Source organism: Aedes albopictus, chromosome 2 (assembly GCF_035046485.1).
Source record: "Aedes albopictus strain Foshan chromosome 2, AalbF5, whole genome shotgun sequence".
In the NCBI taxonomy this organism is placed as follows: Eukaryota; Metazoa; Arthropoda; class Insecta; order Diptera; family Culicidae; genus Aedes; species Aedes albopictus.
In genome coordinates, this window is record NC_085137.1 from 150,943,741 (window position 1) to 150,961,214 (window position 17,474).

Consider the following 17,474-nt stretch of genomic DNA (forward strand, 5'->3'; position numbering starts at 1 on the left):
GGAATTTCTGAAAGGGGGAATCCCTGGATTACTGGAGAAATCTTAGAGCAAATTAGAGAAATTTCTGAAGATATCGCTTGAAGAATCCCGGGAGGAATTCCTAGACCAATTTCTGGAGGAATCCTTGGAGAAGTTTTTGGACAAATTCCGGGAGGCATTTCTAGAGGAATTCTGTAGGAAATCCTGGAGGAACTTCTTGACAAATCCTGGCGAAATCCCTGGAGAAATACCTGGTGAAAACCCTGGAAAAAGTCCTGGAGGAATTTCCGAAAGTATACTTGGCGGAGTTCCTTGAGGACCGCTAGTGGATTTTTTGGAGAAACCCATGAAGAAATTTCTGAAGGAATAATTGGAGAAATTCCTGGACGAATGCCTGGAGTATTCACTGGATAAATTTCTAGAGGAATCTTTGGATGAATTCGTGGAGAAATTCCTAAAAGAATTCCAGGGGGAATTCCTGCAGAAATACCTAGAGGAAGCACTGGAGGAACCACTGGAGGAATCCCTGGAGAAATTCCAGGAGAAATCCTGAGGTGAACCTTGAATGAATTCCTGGAGGATTCGCTGGAGAAATTCTGGGAGGAATCCTTGGAGAATTCCCTAGGGAATCCTTGGATAAATTTCTGAAATTTTTTTTGAGAAATTCTGGGAGAAATCCTTAGATAAAAATCTGGAAAAATTCATGGAAGAATCCCTGGGAATTCTTGGAGAAATCCCTGGAGGAGTTTGTGAAGGAATCACTGAAGCATTTTTTTGGAGGAACCTCAGGAGGAATGCATGGAAGAACTTATGGAAAAATTCCTGGCAGAATTCCAGGAGAAATTCCCGGAAAAATACTCAGAGAAAATCTTTGGGTAATTCCGAGAAACTATCCCCAGAAGAATTCCTGGGGAAGTCTCTGGAGAAATTTCTGAAGAAATTCCTTGAGAAATTTCTACATCAATTCCTAGAGGAATTTCTGAAGTAATTCTAGGAGGAATCCTTGGAGGAATATCTGGATGAATTACTGGAGGAATCATCGGAGAAATTCCCGGAGAAATCTCTGGAAGAACCGTTAGAGGAATCCCTGAAGAAATTCCTAGAGCATTTGGTGGAATTTCTGGTGAAATCCGTGAAATGATTCCAGGAGGAATCTCTACAGGAATTTCTGGAGAAAATATTCCTGGATAAATTCCTGAGGGAAACACTGGAAGTATTCCCGGAGGAATCCCTGGAAAAATTCTTGGAGGAATTGCTGTAGAAATTCTTGAAATTATTTCTGAAGGAATCCCTGGAGAATTTTCCGGAAAAATTCCTGGAGGAATTGCTGTAGGAATTTCCGAAGGAATTTGTGGATCTCTTCCGGAAGAAATTATTGGGATAATTTCTGGAGGAATTCTTGGTGGAATTCGTGGAGGAGTCTCTTGAGGAATTCTAGGAGGAAATCCTGGTGAAATTTCTGAATAAATTCCCAGAAAATCTCCTAGAGGAATTCCCAGTGGAATTCTTGGAGGAATATCTGAAGGAATCATCGGAGGATTTCCTGGGGGAATCTCTGGAAGACTCTTTAAAGGAATCCCTGAAGGAAATCCTGGTCGAATTTCTGGAGGACTGCGTGACATAATTCTTGGAGGAATCTCTGGTGGAATCCCTGGAGGAGAAATTCCAGGATAAATTCCTGGAGGAAATCCTGAAAAAATATCCTGGTGGAATTACTGCAAACATTCTTGAGAGAATTTCTGAAGGAACCCATAGAGGATTTCCTGGATTAGTTCCTGGAGTAATTGCTGTAAGAGTTTCTGGAGGAATTCGTAGATTAATTACTGGAGAAAATCTTTTGGTAATTCCTGGAGGTATTCTTGGTGAAATTCCTGGGGAAATGCCTGGAGGAATGCCAGAAGAATACCCGGATAAATTCCGGGAGCAATTCATGGGAGAATTTTTGAAGTAATCCTTGCAGGATTTCCTAAAGAAATGTTTGAAGGAATTCCTAGAGGAATCTCAGGAGGAATTTGTGCAGGAATCCGTGAAGGAGTTCTTGGAATATTGCCTGTACAACCTCCGGGAGGCGGACTTTCTGGAGAAATTGCCTTAGTAATTTCTGAAGGAAATCCTGGAGGAATGCCTGGATCAGTTCCTGGATTAATTCCCTGAGGAATTCCTGGGATAATTTCTAAACGAATTCCTGGGATAATTCCTGGTGGAATTCTTAAAGGTATTCCTGGAGGAGTCCCTGAATGAAATCCTGGAAGAATGCCTGGATGAATCCCTATAGAAATGCCTAGAGGAACTCCTGGAGGAATGTCTGGAGGTATTCCAAAAATAATTTCTGGAGGATTTCCTAGACCAATCCCTAGAGGATTCCCTAAAGGATCTTCTGAAGGAATTTCTGGAGGATCCGCTGAAGATATTCTTGATGACATAACTGTAGGAATTCCTGGAGGAATCTCTAGAGAAATTCCTTGAGATCCATCCAGAGGAATTCCTAAAGGAATCCCTGGAGAAGTCCCTTGGATGAATTTCTGGAGGATTTTCTTGAAGTATCACTGGAGGAATCTTTGAAAAAAAAATTACTGGAGTAATTCCTGGACAAATCTCTGGTGGAATCTATAGAGGAATTCCTTGAGGTATCTCTCGAGGAATTCCTAAAAGAATCCTTGAGAAATCTCCAGAGGAACACCTGGAGGAATCCCTGCATAAATTCCATGGGGAATCCCTGGAGGAATCTTTTGAGAAATCCCTGGGTGAATATTTCTGGAGGATTTTCTTGAAGAATCACTTGATACCTTCCAGGATGAACTTCTAGAAGAGCCCCTGAAAGAGTTCCTGGAAGAATTCATGAAGGAATCCCTGGTGGAATCTCTAGAGGAATCCCTGGACGAATACCTGGTTGAATTTCTAGACGGAATTCACTGAGGAATGCTGAAACAATTCCTGAAAGAATTTCTGGACGAATCTCTTAAGGAGTTCCTGGAAGAATCTAAGAATCAATTTCCAAAATCCAAGGAACAATTTCCAAAATCCAAGGGTTTCTGAAGAAATCCTGGGAGGAAGTATTGAAGAAATCGCTGAATTTCTTGAGGAAATCCTGAAGGAATCTTAAAAAGAGTATGAAGAGTTCGAACATGTCTGCAGTCATTCTTGACGAATTATTGAAGGATCAATTGCATGAACTCGTCAAGGATTTTTTTTGAACAAAATTTTTAAGAAATTCCTGGAATAATTTGTAAGATTTTCTGATAGAGTTTCTAGAAGACATTCCTTCAGAAATTCTTCGAATAATTCCAGATACAATTATTGGAGAAATCTCTGAAGGAATACCAGTAGAAAAATCTTCAAGGATCTCTGCAGAAATTCCCGAAGAAAACCGCGAAAACAGCACTGAAACAATCACTGGAGGAACCTCTAAAGGTATCCCAGGAGAAATCCCCAAAGAAATGTAGGGGAGACTGGGGAGACTTGATCCCTTTTTCTTAATTTACCTGAAACTTTGAGAAAAACACAAAACTAGATCCGATTTCCGTATAAAATGGCAGGTAAACATCTATTGCAAGTCTATACACAACAGAAAGCCTTTAAATTATTGTTAAACTTTTCAAAACTGTGTATTTATGGAGGCATGTTTTATGATGTATTTTTCAAAAATGGGTGACACTTGATCCCCCTTTGTGAACATGGTTTATTTGAAGGGAAAATAATTCCAGAGTCTTCCTATTCATTTTGTTTTCGAGTTTTCTTGTATTTTCGATGAATATGGAGTGTTTGAAATTGTAAGATTTCCTTAAATTTTTAAGGATATGCCGTATTTTCAAAATGGGGAGACTTGATCCCCATTTTCTTGGTCTGTACTAAAGTTATAATTATCTGACACATTTTATCGTTGAATAGACTAGAATTCCAAGTAAATAGAGGCTTCCGAATAGAATTTTATTTTTCACATGTATAATGTGTGTGTAATCCTCGAGGGATCAAGTCTCCCCATGTCACTGTTGTGTATACTAAGCTGAATTATTTAAAATATGTTAACAACAACCTTATTTGGATAAATAAGTTTGAAAGAATTTTATTTAAACTATGTGCTGTGAAATTTTGACACGATTTGGTTCAATTTTCACAAAGTTATTGAGATTTTTCGGAATCGCCTAAAAGATTTCTGAAGGACTGAAAACAAACCATCAGCCGTTAAAAAATAATGCAATGTACAATCGAAATCACTTGTAGCCAAAACATAGTCGTTTGTCCAGGAGTAGTTTTGGAAAAATTATGCTAGAAGAAAAATGTTTTTGATTCCGAGCAAATATGGGGGGAACAAGTCTCCCCAGGGATCAAGTCTCCTCAGTCTCCCCTACTGAGTAGTATTATACTGATATATAAACAAACACGAATATTTTTGTTTCAAATGAACTAAATTTGTCTCCGTGCAAGTTTCACTAACCTTTGCATGTTTTCTAAATGTCGTTTTCGTTTTTGTGTGTTTTCCCTCATTCAATTTTAGTTTGACCGCCAGAGCTCCATCCGGTACAGCTCCCGTCGAGCAAAGACGCTTGAATCACTGGCATCACTGTACGAGGTAAGAAACCGCGCCATTTGGTGCTCATGCGCTTTGCCAGCCCCATATATCCCGCCAAATTGGACTCGTTTCCAATGCAAGAGGATTTTCAACATTTCGTTCTAATTCTCATTTACTGTTGTTTTCCAACTAGGACGACGATCTGATTTCGGCCGTGGAGGAAAGTGCCCTGCTGCAGCGCAAGTACGACAAATACCTGGACCAGGTCATCATCAACGAGGACTTCGACGTCACATTCCGAGCCGTTACGGATGCACTGGAGGCCCTGAGCCACGAACACCAGTGGGTACCGGTCAACTGGATCTACTAGGGGCGGTTGGCTTGAGGGGATTGTCGAAAGTAAAATGTGTTCAAATTGAATCCGAATCCGAATCCGAATCAGAAAGTATCGCTAGAAGGCCATAACCGCAAAAATGAAATCACATTGAATTCACGTTTGTCCTCGCGTTGGAGGCGAATGGGTAAAGTAATAGTATAGCTTCGACAAGTGTGCAAGTATCTAGAATCGTTCAAACTGATGCAAACTCCATATCCTCTCATTCAATCAAAATACGATAATTCGAGACTAGCCTCAACTTTGTCTAAGTGCATTTTTGATTAAATCAACCATATTAGTAGAGCATGGATATCAGCTTGACAACCCGGGTAGACGAGAATATCTAAATCATATCTCAAATCGAACACTTTTTGCTGTCATAGCTCAATGTGATTTTGATGAGTTATTCAAAATTCTAATGAATATCGCACGAATAGCTCAAAGTGATATGATATCAATTTTTGTTCTTGTCGAAATAGCTGAAAATTACAGCATAAGAACAAGTTCTGCTCTTCTGCACGAAATGGAACACATACACCCATAGAGATGACTTAATGTTAGTGAAATTTCTGAGCTGTGGAAACGAAGAGCCGCATGCTCTTATTCCCATGTTGTTTACAACAGCGAGCCACAGTTGAGTGGTAAGCACCGTCGCCTCTGAATCCTAAGGTCGTTGGTTCGATGCTGGATGCTGCCATTTTTTTAAATTTTTTTTCTTGAAAAAAAGTGACGTATCTTGTCTGCTATTGTTTTGATCTTGTAATATCTTAACGAGCTATTATTGAGTAGTTCACCATATTAGATTTTGCTATTATTTTTGTTCTTTTATCTCTTATATCAATCAAACCAATATCAGTTTTTGCTCTTCAGTAATTCAATCAATCATAACTGAATATGCTGTTCATGAGATTTTTCCACCTACTCGGGAAGCCCTATCGCAACGTACTATCATTAGGAAATCGTCCGAATCTACGACAAAAGATCGTTAGAGTCAACTTAGAAAAGCCTAATCGTCAAATAAATCAAAAGGTATTAGTGTCTAATCGGTGGCATAAACCACCATCCAACACATAAGCGCCTTCGCAGGAGTTCAGAATCTATGCATTATAGTATGTAAGTCGTAATTACGCCGGTAGTAGTTCAGCTATTAAGTGAAAACCATTTCGTCCATTATGTTTAGTTAATTCGAAGAAGAAAGATTAGAAATGTATAATCAACCACACACACAACAAGTGTGTGAGGGGCAATATTAGCTCGTGTGCGATGAGTAAGATTGAATCTACTAATAGACGTTTAGCATTATTAAGAATCTCCCGAATCGATTGTACTCGTTTGAGTTGTGTTTGGTTTGATAGACTAGCATGACGAAGAATCTTGTTTTTATTACTATTAAACTGAAACAGTTAGCCCTAAGTTTGAAAGCAACTGTTAAGGAAACTATTTGTTGTAGATTTTCATTGAATTTATAGAAATGGAATGCGAATAAAATATCAGATAACCTTCGATGAAATTGTGTTGCGATGTATAGAATTGATGACCTCACTGATTTAAAAAATATAGAAAATTGTCTTTATTTTCTTTAATATGACATTATTACAATTATCGTCGAAACGTAAAGGAACAATTTCTCAACAAAACAAACAAGTGTCGTATTATGATTTTTCGCGTTAATCATAATTCAAATTTTTAGTGAAAAGAGGAAGAGAAAATACACTAAAGGGGCATCCATTTAGTACGCCACGAAAAATTTGAGAATTTTTTATGCCCCCTAATCAAAGATATTTCGAACTTCTAAGATAACCATTGAGGGAATATATATAACAAAAAATCCCGTAGATGTTTTTGAAAAAAAAAAACCGCTGAAGAGATTTTTCAAAGAATCCCCGAAGGATTTTTTATGAGAATCCCTATAGAATTTAAATAAAAATGAAAAATATTCTGATGAAATCCCTGCTGAAATTTATGATGAAATCATTAGAGTTCTGAAACAGTCTTTGGAGATATATCCGCAAAAATCCTTGTAGAAATTCCCAAATGGATCTGTGGAATAGTTTCCAATAAATTCTTGAAAGGATTCTGAATCCCTGGAAGATTTTTGGGAAAAATCCTTGGAAGAATTTCTGGAGAAATTTATGAAGCAATTTTAGGAAGAATTCATAAGTTCTGAAAACACTCATTAGAAAACTTTTTGGAGAAATTACTAAGAACATATCTGAAGCAATCCTAGGAGAAATTGCTATAGGTATCCCTGAAATAAGTGATGAAAAAAACTTTAGAGGAATTTAACAAAGAACCCTTCAGAGATTCTCAAAACACCCCTGGGAAAATTTGTGAACTAAATTTTGGAGATAGAATTTGACATATCTATGCAAATCGCTGTTGAAATTTTTCAAAGCACTGGTGGAATATTTTCTAAGATATTTTCTCGGAAGGATTTCAAAAGGAAATAATGAAGGGATTTCTGCGGAAGTGCATGAAAGATTCCTAGAGGAATTCCTTTGATAAAGAGTCTAGAGGAATTTGTAAAGGAAACTTTTGGAGAATTTCTGAATTAATCCTTGCTAGACATAAAAAATATGTATTTTTATACAGGTCGGTCACGATTATCCGGAGTCGAGTTCTGCAGCTTCCCAAACATAAATCTGGCGAACAAAATGCTGTATAAATCTGAAAATTTGATATTTTGTCTTATCAACTTTGATTAGTATTCAGTCGAAATTCTAGCTTTGTACAGCATTCTGTTCGTCAGATATTTGTATGGAAAGCTTCAGAAGTCAACTCCGGATAATCAAGTCTGACCTGTTTTTAATTTAAAGTCTTACCTGCCGACTGATAATTTTTAAAGAGAAGTGGTATTTTGGTCAAATTCTCAGAAGAATCTTGTAGGACATTTTCTGAAACAAAAATCCTAGAGGATTTTTGAAAGGAATCTTTGCATCTTTGAAAGATTTTATTTGAAAAAAAAAATCCTAAAAGCATTTATTAATTGCAAAAGGGGTTTTTGAAAAAGTCCCAGTAAAAAATCTCAAAGAATCGAAGTTTATTTTAACAGAATTCCCAGAAATTTTTTTTAAATTTTGTAAAAGAATTTCCGCAAGGGATTTCTGAAGAAATCAATGGAGAAACTACTGAAGAAATATTAAGATAAGATCTCTAAGAAATTTTTGAATATGTTCTAGATAAATTTCTGCGAGAAAATCTGGGGGAATTTCCAAAACAACCCATTCAAGATTTTCTAAAAGAATCTCGGGAGAAATTTCTGAAGGAATCCCAGGAGAAAATTTCCGAATGAATATCTGCATTTTCTTTAGAAATAATCCCTTGCGGATTACCTGAAGGAATTCTTGAAAATGTTCTGAAAGAATCCCTAGAGGGGAACTCTTGAAAATCCTTTGGATTTTTTTTCTATAACAATCGGAGAAATTTTGTAGATATGTTTTTTTTTTCATTTATGAAGAATCCTTTGAAAACCTAGAGCGGTTTGTGAATAAACCTATGTAGGATATTCTTATTACTACAAGGATTCAAGGTTTTCCAAAGAAACCCGTTGAAGAATTTCAATCAGAACTGCTGAAGGAATCCTCGGATGAATTTCAAAAGCAGCTTTTGCAATATTTCTAAAAAAAAAACATTATGTGTGAAATTTCTATTGGAATTTCTGAAGGAATCTTTGGAGGAATTTCTAAAGCAACTCCTAAAGAAGTTTCCGAATGAATTTTCGGATTTTTTTTTTTTTTGAAAAAATTCATGACGGACTTTCTGGGAAAATTCTGGAAGAAACCTTGGAGAAGTTTCCGAAGGAATTCCTAAAAGAATTTCTTACGGCATTTTGGAAATATTATCAAAAAAATCCCGAGACTCCCCTCCTGATAACGGGATGAATTTGCATAAAGTATCCATCGAAGATTTTTTGACGGAATCACTATAAAAGTTTGTAAAGATTTTTCAAAAGAATCCCTGGAGGAATTTCTAAAAGCTCCGGAGGATTCCATGGAGACGTTACTGAAGAAATAGTGAGGTAAAGGAATCCTAGTAGACATTTCAGGGTAATTTCTAGAGAAAGTTTTGCGAAAAACTGCGGAGGAGTTTCCGAAGCAATCCAAGGAAGAATTTCTAAAAGAATCTCGGGAGATATTTCTGAAAGAGGTCCCAGAATATTTATGAAGCAATCACAGGAGAAAACTGCCGTATAAATCCCTAGAAGATTTACAGAAATAATCTCTAGAGAATTTTCTGGAGCAATCCCTGGAAAATGTTCTGAAAGATATACTGGAGGAAATTCTAAAATAATCCGTAGAATTTTTTTCAGTGGAAAGCTTGGAGAAATTTCTGGAGAAATATCAAGTCTTATTTCGGAAAAAAACATCCTTGGAAATTTTCCTGAAAACCTCTCTGGAAGAGGAATCCCTGTAGGATTTTCCATAGGAATCACAGGAGGAATTTCTGGAAAAAAAACCTGAGCAATTTATGAAGATTTCTTAAAAAAAAAACAATCTATGTGAAACTTCTGGGGAATTCCCAGGTCCCCGGGGGAATTTATAAAGCAAGCCTTGAAGAAATTTCCAAATAAATCTATGAAAGATTTTTTGTTGGAATTCGTGACGGAATTCCTGGGGAAATTTCGGGTGGAATTCTTGGAGAAGTTTTCGAAAACATCCCTTAAGTGATTTCTGATAGAACTCTTGGACGATTTTCTGATAAGCTGTCGGAAAAAAAATCTAAAGGAATATCTAAAGATTTCTGAATATATAAAAATCCCTGGAATTTTTTAGAACATCACGATCAATCATTGAAGAGGTCTTTGAATGATATTTGGGAAGAAACACTGGAGGAATCATACAAGATTTAAAATAAAGCTCTTGTGAAGTCTTGGAGGGACTATCGAATGAATTTATGGATGTATCTCTAGAGGAATTTCTAAAGCAATCCGTGTGGCAACACTCCGATTTATTTTTTAGGAGATTTTTTGAAAGAATCGACGAAGGAGTTTCCAGGGATAATCTGGATAAAACCTTGGATAAATTTTCAAAGGAATGCTGTTGAGAAATTTCCGAAGAAATTTTTGAAAGAATTTCTGAAAACCCACAGAAGAATTCCTGACGGAATCTCCGATGCATTTAGTAAAGAAATCTCCTGTTGATTTTTTTAAGAACCATTTACATCTACAGGGGATGGCCAAAATGTTTGGGATAGGCAACTTTTTTTTTCTCGCAAAAAAATTCAACATGCTATAACTTTTCATAGAGTGCATCAAAAAATCTCAAATTTTGACTGTTTGTCAACTTATTATATGTGCATAATTGGTACAAATTTGGGCTCGATTGATTAATTTTTCGCGAAGTTAGAACCGATCGGGTAAAACACTATTATTTAGACAACTAATTTTTGAACTGTCATATCTCGGAAACCAGTGAACCGAATTGAATGAATTTTTTAACGTTTATCAACAATATATTGATACTTAATACGACATTATAAAATGTAATATTTTCTCACGGCGAATTAAGTTATACCGGATTTAATTTTTTACCCATATAGAGGAAAATAAGTCAAATTTACAATACCACACAAAAATGAGTAAATGCGTTCTTCCTTCAATCTAAATAGGCTCTAATATATCTGATTAGAGATAACTTGAGAACAGAAGTGGAAAATCTTTGGATATCAACACTAAAATTTATTGACATTGATGTAAAAAAATTACATTTTTTCGAGAAAAATCCAAAAAGTGTCAATCCATAATAACTTTTTTCAACGTTTAAAAAATATCTATATTTTAATAGTTCGTGAAGCATTTCCATATTGCTAGTGTACGTTCAAAATTTCATTCAATTCGGTTCACTGGTTTCCGAGATATGACACCTCAAAAATGAGTCGTCTGAAAAATAGTGTTTTACGCGAACGGTTCTAACTTTGCGAAATATTAATCAATCGAGCCCAAATTTGTACCAATGATGCACACATAATAGGTTGACAAACAGTCAAAATTTGAGATTTTTTGATGCGCTCTATGAAAAGTTATAGCTTGTTGAACTTTTTTGTGAGAGAAAAGAAAGTTGCCTATCCCAAACATTTTGGCCATCCCCTGTATATATATATAAATAAAAATAGAATGGTGTTTGTATGTCACGAATAGGCTCGGGAACGGGTTAACAGATCGGCATGATTCTTTCACTGTTGCATTCCGCCAGGGCTCCGACGGGTTCGCACGAAAAAATAATTGGAAAAAGTGACCGGGAAGGCAAGAAAAACGGGAAAAGCTGAAATTCCATTTAGAGGGACATTTCTTCATGGAACCGTATGTCAAAAAAACAGAGGACGACGTTTGCCGGGAATGCTAGTTTAGAATAAATTTTGAAGGAATCCTTGGACAAAACTATGAAAGAATCCCATTTAAAGAGAATAATGAAAGCAACTCATGGAAGATTTTTAGCCATTTTCTGTGCAATTTCTGTTCGAATCCCTTACGAACTTTTCTGCTGAAAATGTCTTTTTGAATACTTGGGAGTATTCGTGAAGAAATTCCTGGTAGAATTTTTGGAAACAATCATGATGAAATTTATGAGGACATACACTGGAATATCTATTTAGGCTGTTTTGATAACTCAATGGAGATAACGTTGCCTCAATGGAAGTTGATTGTATTCATAACTTTACATAACATAACATAGGAGTGACTTAACGGCGAACCCAGCATCCAGAAGGTGGCCAAAGCCGGAAGGATACGATGGGCAGGGCATGTTGCAAGAAAGCTGGACAACACCCCTGCAAAGCTGGTGTTTGCAACTGATCCGGTTGGCACAAGAAGGCGTGGAGCGCAGAGAGCACGATGGGCGGACCAGGTGGAGCGTGACTTGGCGAGCATTGGGGGCGACCGAGGATGGAGAGCGGCAGCCACAAACCGAGTATTGTGGCGTACTATTGTTGATTATGTCTTGTCTTAATGATGTTGAACAAATAAATGTATGTATGTAACATAGGAGTGTTTAAGATAAGCGATAAGGTTAATTCATGAGAAAAGAGTACCAAGTGGAATTTGGGATGTGTTCAGGGGACATACATGAGAGGGGATGGCCTATTTAAAGTTCCCCAAAATAAAATTCTTCAGAATTGGTAACCGAATCTACAAGCATAAGTGTGCGTTTAAATACAATTCACGCTTACCCAGCCTCATGCAACTATGTGCGTGGTGAGTCCGAGATTTGTATATGGATCTTCAAAAACTCCCTTGAGTACAGGATATCGGATCTACAAGCGTAATCTGTGAAATCCCCTTGAAGTTCACCTGAGAGCAGTGATCCAGCATATGTTTTTAAACATTGTAGGGTCCCTGAAATCCTTTAAAAACGCCCTGCAACGCACCTGATACTCTTCTAAGCCCCTAACACGCCCCTCCATCGCCTCTGACACCCGCAGAAAATCCTCCGAAAGTTAATGAAATCCTTCGCTGAACCTCCTGAAACCCCTTCGGACTCCCTGTATCGAACACGATGTCCTTCGGAGCCATCGCCAATGGTCCTGACCTGAAACGCCTCCGATACCGGTTAAGAATTCTCAGAAACTTCCTGAAATTCCACAGAAAACCCCCTCAACTTCATGTAAAGCACCTGAGCACCTCTGCAATCCCCTGTATCTTCCCTGTAACGTTTTTGAATCCACACTCTCTCCCGCAACTTTTTTGAAAGCACTGTGAAAGCCCACTTTGAAATGGCTTGCAATCTGTTAGCTAGCTATCCCTTTTTAAACTTCTCTGCTACTTTCAAATCCATTTTGGTATTGAATGGAAACCATTTCAATAGGAATTCTATTTAGGCAGTCCAGACTCATTACGTAAATGGAAATTCCAGTGTATTTATCTAGATGAATTTTAGAAAGAATCTCCGAAGAAATTACAAAAGAAAATCATAGATGAATATCTGAAATGTCAGAGATGAACTAGTCGCCGATCAAAAACCTCTTTAATAAAGAAAACAAATTGAAACGTTCCTTGTATGACTGAAAAAGTGCCATTTGTGAACGAACCACAAGTGGAATTTATGAAGGAATTCCTGAAGAAAATTACAGAATTAATCATTGGACGATTTTTTTACGCAGATTTAATTTTACTCACAAAGAATAGAAAACTCACAAGTGATGATATGACATCGAGTTAACTTTTACGTCCCCCACGTTTTTTGCGCAGTGGGTTTCCGTATAAATGCGGAACTGGCATTGGCGAATCTAGCTTTTTCTTTTTTCTTGCTCACTCTCCTAAAAATACACATAAACCCCTTTGCATCCCGCTCTTTCTCATGTGATGAGTGAGAAAAAAGAAAAAGCTAGATACGCCAATGGGAACCGGTCATCCAACTTGGTTCAGTTTATGAAGTTTTCATCAAAATCGGGTAGAAAATGAACAAAGTAGAGCCAAATGAATATCAAAACTTGAGTGAACAAAATATGTCAGGAACGTAAAGGTTAATGACGGACGTTCAGTTTTTACTCCTCGGCGCCCACCAAAATCCAGTAAAACCAAATTGCAGCAAACTGTTGGCGATTTCGTCATTGCAAGTGCTTTTAGAAGCTTTCTACACACGACAGTTGTAAAGTGATTTCTGCCCAACAACGTGAACCAAGATAAGACAGTGTGTAAACATTGGACCGCATTTATCTCGGCAGATGGTGCGACACTTTTCATTATCATCAGGAAGGGCTTGTTGACCGAGAATTTAATTGGCTGTAAGTGTGATGTATGGAAACAGCTTCCGTTTAAAGGCTTTCCAGAGGAGGGGAAATCGATTATACAATGATAAGTGCATATAAGCCGTGATCGATTTGCGTGATGTCAATGACATTAGCGTAATTAAAAAAAAACTCCATAACCTGAGGATGTTGTTGATCTGATTGAATAAAACCGTTGAATCTAATGATGCTTACCTGCTTAGTTTCATACCAGTTTATTTACCAACCATGTGAATCTTCCGGCTGCTACTCGGTCGCAGAACAAGTTAAGATTTGAACGAAATAGTGTGTTTGCCCGAAGTAATTTTGCTCTCCGTCCGTCGTTGTTTTTGTCAACCATGCACAGATAAAAAATAATGAGATTTACACGTCATGTAAACTGCATTTTAGTCATGTAAACTTAGTGTTATGATGGTTTACATGATATGTAATGTAAATTTGTGTTATATGTCATGTAAACATTCAGAGACATGTTGAATTACATGACATATAATGGAAGTTTACATGATATTTCATGACGTTAACATGACATGTCATGTAAACTTCTGTGATATCCCACGCTCCAAACGTGTGCATCATATGTCACAGAATTTTACACTCTTTTTTCGATCTGCGTGTCATCTTCCCAGGGAAGCGTTTTCATCCATGATAATCCAAAGCTTTGTGTGGCCGACTCTGTCGTATGCCGCTTCGAAATCGATAAACAGGTGATGCGTTGGGACCTGGTATTCAAGGCATTGCTGGAAGTTTTGCCGTAGGGTTGATCTGGTTCGTAGTCGACCGGCCTTCGATGAATTTGGCTTGATAACTTCCCACGAACACATTTGTTTTAACCCTCGAGCGATCGCGCTGTTGTATTTTGTACAACACGTTGAAAAAATCTCGCTTTTTGTACTCAGCATTAACATAATGCTAACGGAGGTGGCCAACCGCACGAGTCACGGAAGGTTAAGTGACAGACAACGGAAGATGATCTGAGATAGCACTTTGTTGGCAGCACTAGAAATGGTGATCGCTCTGAAGTTGTCTCATTCCAAATGCTCGTATTTCCTATGAATGGGCCAGATTACCCCTTCCTTCCACTCTATCGGTAGCTTAAGATTTGCTAAATCCTGACTATAAACCGGTGCAGACAGGTGGTACACTTTTCTGGGCCATTTTTGATGGGTTCAGCTGCGATATCATCCTTACCAACTGCTTAGTTGATTTTGAGCTGGTGAATGACATCCTTAAGGACAAACGTCTTGAAATCCCGGTTCAACAGTGCATCAAAACTTCAGACGCACAAATCTCAAGAGGCAAGCTTCAAACAACAATGGATTTTATTATTTTGTTCTTGCTCACTTGTAATAAGCTTGAAATAAGAAGCTCAGGTGTGCTGGTTTTGTTTACGAAGAGATTTGTGCGCTCAAAATCGTGAGTAGGTGGCAAAGTCAGCCATTGTGGCGGCCATATTGGGATTCTAACAAGTCTGTCCTTAACGTTCCTCAACTTGGGAAATGGCACATTCCCATCCTCTACTGCATTGGCGTAGCCGTTCCCTCATCCATTGTTGTGGCCCAGGGAGGTACATTAAGGGTGAGCCAATGCGTGGTCCGGCGCGCTGCCGACGCCCGGTGAATTTCCCGTTGCTCGGTGAACTTTTGAAATTTCTTATGGAAAACTGTTCATTACTGTTCATGATTGAAATTTTTTATGGAAACTTTTTGCACCATAAAACACAAAATTACTCCAAAATTGAAAATAAAGCAGGAAATCATGAGGCGATGACTAACAGGCATCCACCTGATGCGATCTGGTAGCAACTACAGTATGCGGCAGGAAAAAATGCGAAAGTGTTTTTCAACTTCAAACCTCATTTTCGTCCATTTGACATTAACCAATCTATGTTTCAACGTTCCATGATCTCTAATAGGCTAGTTTTTTAAAAAGTTATTTAAAAAATTTCCCGTTTTGGTCACTAACCTTTACAGGGCGGCGCCTGAAGATGAAGACAACCAGAATTTTCAAACCGCAGAAAATCGCACAGGTCGCTAAATTTAACATCTGATAAAACAAAATTTTTGATTTTCTCTACGATATCATCAAATATATGTACTTATTTCATCTGGTATGTGAAACTACATGGCTCTGGATCAGTGTGGTCTGGTTGTTCATCGAATTTGAGCTAATTTTGATACTGTTATAGTCATTTTGTTTAATGACCATTGGGCGCGCAGTTTATTGATATCCGCTTATTAGGCCTACATTATCACATGTTAAACATCAAATATGTTCATTTTTATTTTTCAGTGCTAGAATATAGACATTGACTGATACACTGTCATGAAAAAATAGTCATATATATCCCATGTTTAGCGTGTAATAGTGCCTTGAACTTTTCGCATTTTTTCCTGCCGCACCCTGTATCAACGGTATTTGCTACTTTTCTGTGATGTTTCAAGATTTGAAAAAAAAATACCAAGAACAGCTGATTGGATCTGCCATAAGAAATTTCGGTTCAGCCTCGGGTCTTTTCGGGTGAAGCTAACGAAAAATAACTCACGCATACCTGACCAGACACGTCTGTCTTGGTACCCTTAATAAACTACTCTGGTCGTGGCCTCCCGTGCCTACGTTCTCCACGCCATTCGGGTGCATCGAAGTGCTGCACATTTTGATCACCTCACGTCCGTCCGTCAAGAGGCCTCTGCCCTTATTTCTGCATATTTCGGCTCACGACACGAAGCCGTTGCGGGATGCATTGAGCTACTGGTAGAACTTCCGTGTTTCATGGGAACGGTACAGCAGTTTCATTTCCTCGCACTCGGCATCTTTCAGGCAGCGCTTTTCCCCCGAAAGATGCGGGTCTGCTGTCTCCGCTTCTATTTGTAACGTCCCTCGTTCTGCCGGGTTCCTTGTTGCAGCATTACCGCCCGTGTTGCGGTCTTCTCCTTCAAAATCGCTCTGCATTCCTCGTAGAACCATTCTTGGTCTCGTCGAGTCCTTTCCACGTACCCGATGGTGCTCTCGGCTGCGTCGTTGATGGCAGCTTTTACTGTTCTGCAGCAGTAATCTAGTGGGGCCCTATCGAGCTCGCCCTCGCCTGGCAACGCTGCCTCGAGATTCTGCGCGTATTCTGAGGCGACATCCGGTTGCTTCAGTCGCTCTAAGTTGTACCGTGGCGGTCGCCGGTACCGTACATTGTTGATGACGGAAAGTTTTGGGTGCAGTTTGACCACCACCGGATAGTGGTCGGAGTCGATGTTAGCGCCAAGATAGGTCCTGACGTCGATAATGTCGGAGAAATGCTGTCCGTCAATCAGAACGTGGTGGATTTGAGATTCCGTCTGCTGTGGTGATCTCCATGTGTAACGATAAGGTGGCGAAATCAATAAGTCAAAGGCTATTTTCGTTCGTCAGCTGGTGGGCGCTGAACTTTCCAACCGTCGGTCTGAATTGCTCCTCCTGGCCTACCTGAGCGTTTAGGTCACCTATGATGATCTTGACGTCGTGGTTTGGGCAGCGGTCGTACTCGCGTTTGAGCTGCGCGTAAAATGCGTCGTTGTCATCATCAGTGCTTCCAGAGTGAGGGATGCGCACATTTAATATGCTTGAAGTTGAAGAATTGACCAATAGAAATACACTAGAACTCCAATGGCGCTGTGGCTAGTTATTCTAATAATTGACCCTTGATCCTCGACCTGCACATTCTTTCGTCGATTGATCACCAACCGATTATGTGCCTCAGCATGTCGTCCATCATGATAAAAGCCTAAACGTTCGCACCATTGGTGTTGTCAAACACACCTCCAGAAGCGCTACGATGCCGAACCCGCTGTCTTTCAGTAGATCGGCGAGTATACTAGTGCTTCCAATGGTGTTAAGAGATCGGCAGTTCCACGTATC

General features: G+C 38.7%; 1 long non-coding RNA gene across 1 annotated transcript; it reads left to right on the forward strand.

Moving 5' to 3' along the window:
- The first annotated feature begins 6 nt into the window (after positions 1-6).
- On the forward strand, positions 7-6,375 carry LOC134287761 (uncharacterized). The gene is made up of 2 exons (XR_009997527.1): positions 7-4,549; positions 4,683-6,375. It is a non-coding gene; the product is annotated as an uncharacterized LOC134287761 (long non-coding RNA).
- Positions 6,376-17,474: the final 11,099 nt, after the last annotated feature.